Below are 10,559 nucleotides of genomic sequence, written 5' to 3' on the forward strand. Positions count from 1 at the left end.
CCATAGAAGAAAGGGAAGGAAGAGGGGACCCAGTGGGAAGTGATAGACAGGTGAGATGAGGCAAGTAGTGAGGAATAGAGGAAGAGGGGAGGCAGAAGGATTTTTTTTACTGGAAGGTGAAATTGATATTCATGCCATCCGGTTGGAGGATACCCAGATGGAATATAAGGTGTTGCTCCTCCACCCTGAGAATGGCCTCATCTGAGCACAAGAAGAAGCCATGGAAAGACATATTGGGAATCAGAATTAAAATGCTGGACATGGGAAATTCCGATTTTGGAGGCTAGTGGGGAGGTGCTCAATGAACTTCCCCCCCCCCTATTTATGACAGGTCTCACCAATGTAGAGGAGGCCACATTGGGAGCACCAGATAGAATCGATGACCCCAGCAGATTTGCTGGTGAAATGTTGCTTCATGCAAAACAACAAATTTCACAACATATGCCAGTGATATTAAACCTGAATCTGATATTGGCAGAATCTCAGATGGTGATGCAGAGGCATACAGGCATGAGACAGATTGGCTGATGGAATGATGCTGCTACAACAACCTTGCACTCAGTGTCAATAAAGCCCCCTCATTGGGCTTGTATAGAAATTTGCCTTGTTAGCCAACTCTGCTAACAGCCACTGGACTCAGCGGTGAGAAAGCACCTTTCTCAAACAATGTACAATGCCTATAAAAATATTCAACCCCCCCCCCCCCATCTTGGAAGTTTTCATGTTTCATTGTTTTACAACTGAATCAGAATCAAGTTTATTATCATTGGCATGTGTCGTGAAATTTGGTAACTTAGCAGCAGCAGATCAATATAATACACAATTTTTAAATAAATAAATAAATAAATTGGAGCACATATATATTGAATAAATTAAAAATCATGCAAAATACAGAAATAATAATAATTTTAAAAGCCAGGTACTGTTCATGGGTTCAATATCCATTTAGGAATCAGATGGCAGAAGGGAAGAAGTTGTTCCTGAATCACTCAGTGCATGTCTTCAGGCTTCTGTACCTCCTACCTGATGCTAACAGTGAGAAAAGGTACTGCAGGTCCTTAATAATGGATGCTGCCTTTCTAAGACACCACTTCTTGAAGATATCCTTGAAAATTGAATCACACTAGATGAAATTAGGCTTTCTTGACACTGATCAACAGCAAAGATACTTTGTGGCAAAGTGAAAACAAATTTCTACAATAATTAATAATTGGTTTGCATAATTACTCACCCCCCCTTCAAGTCAGTATTTTGTAGATGCACCTTTGTCAGCAATTACAGCCTTGAGTCTGTGTAGATAGGTCTCTATCAGCTTTACACATCTTTTCACTGCAATTTTTCCCCATTCTTCTTTACAAAACTTCTCAAGCTCTGTCAGATTGCTTGGGGATCGTGACTGAACAGCCCTTTTCAAGTCCAGCCACAAATTCTCAATTGGATTAAGGTCTGAACTCTGACTTGGCCACTCCAGGACATTAACTTTGTTGTTTTTAAGCCATTCCTGTGTAGCTTTGGCTTTATGCTTGGGATCATTGTCTTGCTGGAAAACAAATCTTCTCCCAAGACTGCATCAGGTTTTCCTCCAGGATTTCCCTGTACATTGCTGCATTCATTTCACCCTCTACCTTCACAAGACTTCCAGGGTCTGCTGCAGTGAAACATCCCCACAGCGTGATGCAGCCACCACCATGCCTCATGGTAGGGCTGGTGTGTTTTTGATGATGTGCAGTGTTTGGTCTAATGCCAAACATAGCGTTTAGCCTGATGGCCAAAAGTTCAATTTTGGTTTCACAAGACCTTAGAAGCTTCTTCCATCTGATTTGAGAGTCTCCCACTTGCCTTCATGCAAACTCCATCTGAGATTTCATGTGAGTTTTTTTTCAACAGTGGCTTTCTCTTTGCCACACTCCCATGAGGTTGCAACTGGTGAAGCAACCGGGCAACAGTTGTTGTATGTGCAGTCTCTTGCAACTCAGCCACTGAAGCTTGTAACTCCTTGATAGTTGTCATAGGTCTCTTGGTGGCCTCCCTCACTGGTCTCCTTCTTGCACGGTCACTCAGTTTTTGAGGGCAGCCTGCTCCAGGCAGATTCAGAGCTGTGCCATATTCTATCCATTTCTTGATGCTTGACTTAACTGTACTCCAAGGGACATTCAGTGACTTGGAAATTTTCTTGTTCCATCTCCTGATTTATTCTTTTCAATAACCTTTTCTCAAAGTTGCTTGGAGTGTTTTTTGCCTTCGTGGTTGAGTTTTTACCAGGATACTGACTAACCAGCAATTCCAGATACAGGTGTATTTTTATTACAATCAATTGAAACATCACAAGTCCATAAGACATAGGAGCAGAATTAGGCCATTCAGCCCATCAAGTCTGCTATGTCAGTCCATTATGGCTGATTCCAGATCCCACTCAATTCCACACACCTGCTTTTTCACCATAATCTTTGATGCCCTGACCAATCAGGAAATATGAATTTTCAACACAAAGTACACTGCAGATGCTGTGGTCAAATCAAGACGTACAAAAAAGCTGGATGAACTCAGCAGGTCGAGCAGCAAATATGAATTTTTGCTTTAAATATACACACAGTCTTGTCCTCCACAATTGTCTGTGGTAGAGCATTTCACAGATTCACTACTCTCTGGCTAAAGAAATTCCTTACCTCTGATCTAAAAGGTCACCCCTCAATTTTGAGGCTGTGCCCTCTAGTTCTGGATAGCCCCGCCATAGGAAACATCCTCTCCACATCCACCCTATCTCATCTTTTCAACATTTGGAAGATTCCAATGAGATCCCCATGCATTCTTCTAAATTCCAGTGAGTACAGGCCCAAAACTGCCAAACACTCCTCATATGTTAACCCCTTCATTCCCAGAATCATCCTCGTGATCCTCCTCTAGACTCTCTCTATGGACAACACATCCTTTCTGAGAGATAGGGCCCAAAACTGTTGACAATATCCAAGTGCAGCCTGACCAGTGTCTTATATATGTCTTATATAAAGCCCCTTGCTTCTATATTCTACTCTCCTTGAAATAAATGCCAACATTGCATTTGCCTTCTTTACCACAGATTCAACATGTAAATTCAGCTTATTCAACCAGATAATAAAAGGAAAAGAAAAATAACTAAATAAATATAATATATTATAATTATAATATTATAATTAAACCAGCCTAAATGTGCACAATGTTGAAGGACATATCTTTCAAAACCTGGATGTGATCCTTACTCATGGCGTTAACTCTTCATCAATGATCACTTGTAGAATTTCCCCTCTTGGACCCCTTAAAATTATGCTTTCCCATCGGAGTGAATCCTTCCACCCATTTTCCCAATCTTCTCCTTTCTCCAAATCCCGCCAAAAGACCTCAAACCCCACCAGTGTCTGTCACAAATCTCTCTTCACCCAGCTTTCTCTCGAACTATCTCCCAGTTCGACAATCATGATTGGCTGAAACAACATTCCTAAGCTGAACATCACAGCCTGTTATCTTTAACTGAAACACGATCAGCAGGACACACTGCTTCTACAGAAAGCTACTAAATAAAATACCCTAAAGCATTACAGTAAAAACCTTAACCAGTGCATTACATCAGAATGAAAGGGTGGGCGGAGAGGTAAAGCATGAGCTGGCAGGTGACAGTTGACTCCAGGTGAGAGGGGGAAGACTGGAGAGTAGGGTGAAAAGAAAAGGGAACAATGTGAGAAGCTGGGGGTGATAGGTAGGATAGGCAAAGGGCTTAAAGAGAAGAAATCTGATAGGAGAACTCAGTAAACCTTGGAATAAAGGTAAGAGGTGGAGAACCAAAGGCAGATTATCCAACAACGTTGTTTATAAATACACAGACTCCCACAGTTACCTTGACTGTACCTTTTTCCAGTCTGTCACTTGCAAAGGTGCCATTCCCCTATCTCAGTTCTTCCATCTCCATTACATCTTTTCCCATGATGAGGCTTTCAATTTGAGGAAAGCTGAATTGGAATTCACCATGTCCTCAACTGCAGCTTGTCCCTCCATTTACTCCAATCTGCCTTTGCCCCATTCCCACCCAAAATAACATGGACAGGCTTCCCCTTGCCCTCATCTATCACCCCACTACCCTTCACAGCCAACTCAACATTCTACCATCTTCACCAAGTACATCTTCTCCTCTGTCCAGAGATCACTCTCATCACAGACAGGACCATACGAGAATGGAGTAGAATTAGGCCATTCGGTTTGCTCCACAGTCTCTGAATGTTACACTTGCCCTTACAGCCATTCAGGGCCCTATATGGGAGGCAGTAATTTGCATGTGACTCTGGCAGTATCATTTATTATATCCACTGGGATTGGCGCAGCCTTGTCTACATTGGTGAGACTTGATGCAAATAGGGCACTGTTTGGTCAAACACAACAGCCGGAATTTCCCAGTGGCAAGACCTTTTCAATATGACTTATCTGTCTATGGCCTCGTTCCACTGCCACATTGAAGCCAGATGCAAGCGAGAGCTGCAACACCTCATATTCCATCGTGTTAGTCTCCAACCTGATGGCGTCAACATCAATTTCTCTAATTTCCCTTCTTCCTGTGGCCGTTACCCCTACTTTTATCCTGCCGCTGCCCTCACACCTGCCCACCTCCTTCACCTTCCTCCCTCTGGTTCCCCACCTCCTTCACGCTGTACTGTCCTCTCTTCAGCCCTTTGCCCTTCCCAACTTCTCCATTTTTCATCATTTCCCCCACCCTTCTTCCTTCCATCTTTCAGCTGGATTCACAAATCACTGACCAGTACATGTCCAGCCCACCCTCCCAGTCTCCACTCTTTTGTTCCACTTCTGCCCTCTCCAGGTGAAAGGTCTCAGCTTGAAACATTGGCTTTTCATTTTCCCTGTATAGATGCAGCCTGACCTGCTGAGTTCCTCCAGCATTTTGTGTGTATCAATTGTTTCTGCACTCTTTTCAATTTAGTATGTCTTTCCTACAGCAAGCAACTTCATCATCTTTCCTAACTTGAATTGATTTTACCTCTTGACTGCTGCTTCAGACTCTCACATTAAGTAAGTTATCTTTTTATTGTCCAGGGTAAGATGTTTTTTTTTACAGTGCCACTTGACAATCAGGCCACAACAAGCTCCCCCACCCACCCCCTGCCAAAATGATTATAAAATTACAAGATGATTACTGTCACCGTTCATTCCATCTGAGTGCGTTCAGAGAGATTGTACAGATCCATTGTTTCTGAAATATTGTAAGCATCACTGAACATTTCAACATAGATTTCCATAAAAACAATCCCAGTCAATCCCAAGCCCGGTTCTTCCCAAAAGCTATGTAATCTTTTCTCACTCATGAGCCTATCTAATTCCTTTTTCACAATTGATTTTGCTTTCAACGATTTTTTCAGCTAAATACTGCCTGACCTGCTGAGTTCCTCCAGCATTTTGTGCGTGTTGCTCTTGATTTCCAGTATCTGCAAATTGTCTCACATTCTCAAAAGCAAGGTTAGCAGAGCTGGGACTTTTCTCTTTGAAGCGTAGAAGAATGAGAAGGGACTTGATTAGAGGTCCACAGGATTATGAGAGGCATAGATAGGTTGGATAGTCAGTACCTGTTTCCCAGAGAGCATATGTACAAAATTAAGGGAGGGAAGTTTAGGGGCGACATCAGGGGTAAGTTTTTTACACAGAGGGTTGTGAGTGCCTGGAATGACTTGCCAGGGATGTTGGTGGAGTCTAAAATATTAGGGGTATTTAAGAGCCTCTTGGACAGGCACATGGATGAAAGAAAAATGGAAGGTTATGGGGTAGTGTGGGTTTAGTACCTTTTTTTAAGGATTATTTGGGTCGGCACAACCTGGAGGGCTGAAGGGCCTGTACTGTGCTGTAATGTTCTATGGATCTATGGTTCTATTCACAATAACTATATCCACATTACAGATAAGAATGTCAAAGGTATGGTTGTAAATCTGCAGGTGACACTAAAATAGGTGAGTAAGTTAAAAATTCAAAGTAAATTTATTGTCAAAGTACATCTAGGTCACCCTATACAACCCTGAGATCCCTTTGCTTGCAGACATTCAGTAAATACAAGAAATACAAGAGAATCAATGAAAGTCAACCCAACTGAACAGACAACCACTGTGCAAAGAAAAACAACAAACTGTGGAAATACAAAGAGGAGGAGGAAAAAAGAAACAACAATAATAAGCAATAAATATTGAAAACATGAGATGAACAGTGTTTGAAAGTGAATCCGTCCAGTTCAGTGGGTACTGTTCCGTGCTAGGGTGAGTGAAGTTGAGTGAAGTTATCCCCTTTGGACCCTTCACCAGTCCTGATGAAGAGTTTTGGCTTGAAATATCGATACTTTATTCCTCTCCATAGATGCTGCCCCACTGCTGAGTTCCCCCAGCATCTTTTGTGTATTGATCTCAAGTTCCAGCATCTTGTGTTTGTACTAATTTTGAGTACCGTATGCAAAGGGTGTAGTGAGCTACTATTGCAGAGAGTGAAAATGGCCCCCCATTCACTATTTTCACTACTGTAGTCTGGATAACTGTCCAGCAAGTTAGAGGAGTACAAACTCCTTGGGTAATGAAAAAAAATTAGAGACGTGCCTTTCTATGGAGTTCAACAACCGTTAACTGTCACTTCATATTATAGTTTTGAAATGAATATTTAGGAGTGGAAAACAAAAGGATAAAGTGCAAGGTACAGCCACTGGAGAGCACACTTGGATTAAAGCTCTGACAACCAGCTACAAAACACCATGGTGCCAAGTGAAAGTTGTGTCTTTGTGCAGCTCTAATGAGGTCATTAACCCTTCCTGGGCAAGTTTGACATTTCTGCATCATTTCAAGAATATAATAAGTTTCTAGCATTTCATTTTAATATTCACTGACTGCTGATTGAAAGATGTTTTTCCAGTCTAACTGCAGTACTGAACTCATTGCATTGTTGACTGGGGGCAGGGGGGTGGGGGGGTTAGTAATCTCACTGTAACCAAATGGAACTTCCTAGATGTCAACAGTTGCTTTTGTCAATGTTGGTGGAATAAAAGTGTTACTGAATTCATGATGTGTGACTCAAATCTTTTCTTAGTGTATTTCCTTCAGTCTCACAACATTTGGTTTCCAGTTCCAACAAATGTCATTGCATAAAACTTGAACCTTTCTTTGCCCGCTTAGGAGTTGTTAATCACTTACATATATTTTTAATTCCATACATCCAGCATTGGTGATTATACTTTCTAACCTTATCATGACTTGCCACTTCATTCTTCCTTCGAACAAAGATCATCTGGAATCTGATTTGAGGAGGTCGACGAAGCGAGTCCTGAGGAAGTTCACGAGAATGATCTTAGGAATCAAAGGGTTAACATATGGGGAGCATTTAATGGCTTTGGGCTCATACTTGCTTGTGTTTAGAAGAATGATGCGGGTGGGATCTCAAATGATGTTGAGATACATCCTAGGATACACCCTGAGGTCACTGGGTGTTTCAAGTCATTCAACACCAGACACTCTCTCTCAGCTGACCCAGTTGATCAGGCCCTGGCTTGTGTCCCAGCAGCATTGGTCAACGGGTCACACCTCTTGATCCACAGACTTGCTCAGTTTGCTCAGCAGCTGATGATGGTTCTTTTCTTTGCAGCCCACATAATGCCAAGGAGAGAGTAGGTTCTATACAGCAAACAGCCAGCAAAACCTCTACACCTCACATCTATAGGCTCACATCGTGCCCTCAAATATTGAAAGGCCTAGACAGAGTGGGCAAGGAGAGGATATTTCCCACAGGGAGAGAATCAAGGACAAGAAGACACAGCCTCAGAATAGAAGCACCTCTTTAGAACAGAAATGAGGAGGAATTTCATTAACCAGAGGGTGGTGAATCTGTAGAATTCATTGCCACAGATGGCTTTGGAGGCCAAGTCATTGGGTATATTTAAAGCAGAAGTTGATAGGTTCTTGATTAGTAAGGGTGTCAAAGGTTACAAGGAGAAAGCGCAAAAATGAGGTTGAGAGGGAGCCATGATTAAATGATAGAGCAGATGCAATTGGCCAAATGGCCTAATTGTGCTCTTACAGTCAGACTGAATGATGAACACTAGGTACAAAAAGAAAAGTGAATGTAAAGACAGAGGAAAGTTAGCACCTTCAATCCAAGTCCCTCCGAGGATCAATGCTTTCAAGAGAGTTGAGGGAGAAGCATTCAGAAAATACAGATAGAAGATTGAGATTGGCCATGAGCATCTATTATCTGTAATAAAAGAAAACTCAGGAATTCTTCTAAAACGTATGAATTGTGGGTTGGCCTTTCCAAAGGTTATTTCAGCAGAAGAGTCACATAAATTTGAAGAAAATTTTGTAAAATTAAGTTGCAACATTACTTACTCCTGAACTGTATTGCCTCATTGAATACTTTGCCAAAGTTCCAATGGTTGTTGAGAAAAAAAAGACCCAGAGGGATTAATTCATGTGTAAAATGTATCAAAATCTTTTGACACATTTTGAGACCAATCCAAAAGCACTGACAAAAATATTTTAAAAATGATCTGAGTTGTAACAGAAATTGAGCATGGGGAGGATGGGTGGGCAGGGATGAATGTTGAAGTTTGTCAGTGACAATGAACAAAAGAAATGATTAAATATTAAAACTATCAGCTTCTCAGTGACTACATCTGAGACAGATTCAGTTCAATGTAAAAAATGAGAAACAATTCTTTGAGAAGAAAGAAAATGGTAAGAAATGCTGCAAAAAAAAGGTTCTTGAATTTTGACCATGAAGCAATAGCAGACTGATGGCTTTAAAATCCATTTATCGTCTTGGTAAAAAGTTCTTTCCCTTCCCCCCCCCACCATTCTTTTTCTATTCCCCAATCTGGCCTCTTACCTCATCTCACCTGTCTATCACCTCCCTCTGGGTCCCCTCCTCCTTCCCTTTCTCTAATGTCCCACTCTCCTCACCTATCATATTCCATTTTCTCCAGCACTCACCACTTGGCTTCACTTCTTGCCTTCTAGCTATTCTCCTTCCCCTCACCCTATGTTTTTATTCTGACATCTTCCACCTTCCTTTCCAGTCCTGAAGAATGGTTTCAGCTCAAAACGTTGACTGTTTATTCCTCTCCATTTATGTGAGGTGCTTTGGCAAGTGTTTGTCCACATCAAAATATTATGTTTGATGTTTCCATGTGCCTGCTGCCTTTGAGCTTATTGGTAGTAGGGTCGCAATAAAATTGCCTCACTGTAGTGAATAACACAAACTACAGTCATGATGCATCAGGTTGGTGATAGGGGAGACCAGTGACAGATAGAGATGTGGTATGAAATTCTTCTTGGGCTCAGCCTTATGGCTGTTTGCTTGCGTGTCCCTGGGCTTTCCACCATGTATATTCATAGATAGTCCAAAGGGGGCAAGGACAGTTAGATCGCTTGTTTACCTTGTCACTAGACTCTGTTAGAAAGGGACAGAGAAGTATCTAGTGGCAAAGGCTAAGGCTATTTCAGATCACAGGGATTAGAAAGTATCAACTGATAGGGTTTTCAAGTTGGAACAACAAATCTGCGAACCTGCAGGTGAAGCAGTACTAAAATGTTAGCTCCAATATTTACTTCATAATGTAATCTACAGTTTTACCATAGGCAGCGGAAGCTTGAGATCAGAGTTTTCCTTCTTCTAGATGAGCTGCCAACCACGGCTGACGAGGCCCACCTGCCTGAAGTGACTGTTTTTAAGGCGCCAGTAACACACCTTTGCCCCTTCTCCTGTCAGTAGAAATGGTTCTACTGGGCTTATTCACTGAAGCCATACATGAAGGCCAGGAGCTGGACTTGGTTGTCAGAAGCTATTTGAGACACGCCATTCGGAGCATTGATTATGTAATGGGAGCTTATCCCAACCACCTCCCTGGCTATAATAACATTAAGGAACCACAGGTGAAAAATGTAGTTTGTTAATAAACCTTAGATAATGATCACTATCAAATAATAAGTGAATGGCTGCATCCCCTGACAAATTAAATAATTGTATTTAATTTTGTTCATTGTTTGGTAATGTACTAATAAGCAGTTTTAGGCCACTGGACCCAACTATTCCACATTGATGATTAAGCCCTCTGTAAGTGGATAGATGATGCCTCTGCACGATCTGCCACAAGCAGCACTTCCTGGTAGTAAGACAATTCCCATTCCCATTCTGATGTGTCAATCCATGGCCTCCTCTTGTGCCAAGGTGAGGCCACCCTCAGGGTGGGGAATCAACACCTTATATTCCATTTGGGTCCCCTCCAACCTAATGGCATGAATATCAATTTCTCCTACCAATGAACAAATTCCCTGCCCCACTCTGACCTTTTAGTTCTACTCACCTGCCTATTCTTTCTCCCTGTGTCCCCTCCTCCTTCCCTTTCTCCTATGGTCCACTCTCCTCTCCTGTCAGATTCTTTCTTCTCCAGCCCTTGACCTTTCCCAACCGGCTGGCCTCACCTATCACTTTCCAACTAGTCTCTTTCTCCTCTCCCTGCCTTTTTATTCTGACACCTTTCCCCTTCTTTCTAGGTCCTGAAG

General features: G+C 42.0%; 1 pseudogene; it reads left to right on the top strand.

The window, feature by feature from the left end:
* Positions 1-9,309: 9,309 nt before the first annotated feature.
* On the top strand, positions 9,310-9,528 carry LOC132386065 (NADH dehydrogenase [ubiquinone] 1 alpha subcomplex subunit 1-like; annotated as a pseudogene).
* The last annotated feature ends 1,031 nt before the right edge of the window (positions 9,529-10,559 follow it).

The sequence above is a fragment of the Hypanus sabinus genome, unplaced genomic scaffold, assembly GCF_030144855.1.
Source record: "Hypanus sabinus isolate sHypSab1 unplaced genomic scaffold, sHypSab1.hap1 H_2, whole genome shotgun sequence".
Lineage (NCBI taxonomy): Eukaryota > Metazoa > Chordata > Chondrichthyes > Myliobatiformes > Dasyatidae > Hypanus > Hypanus sabinus.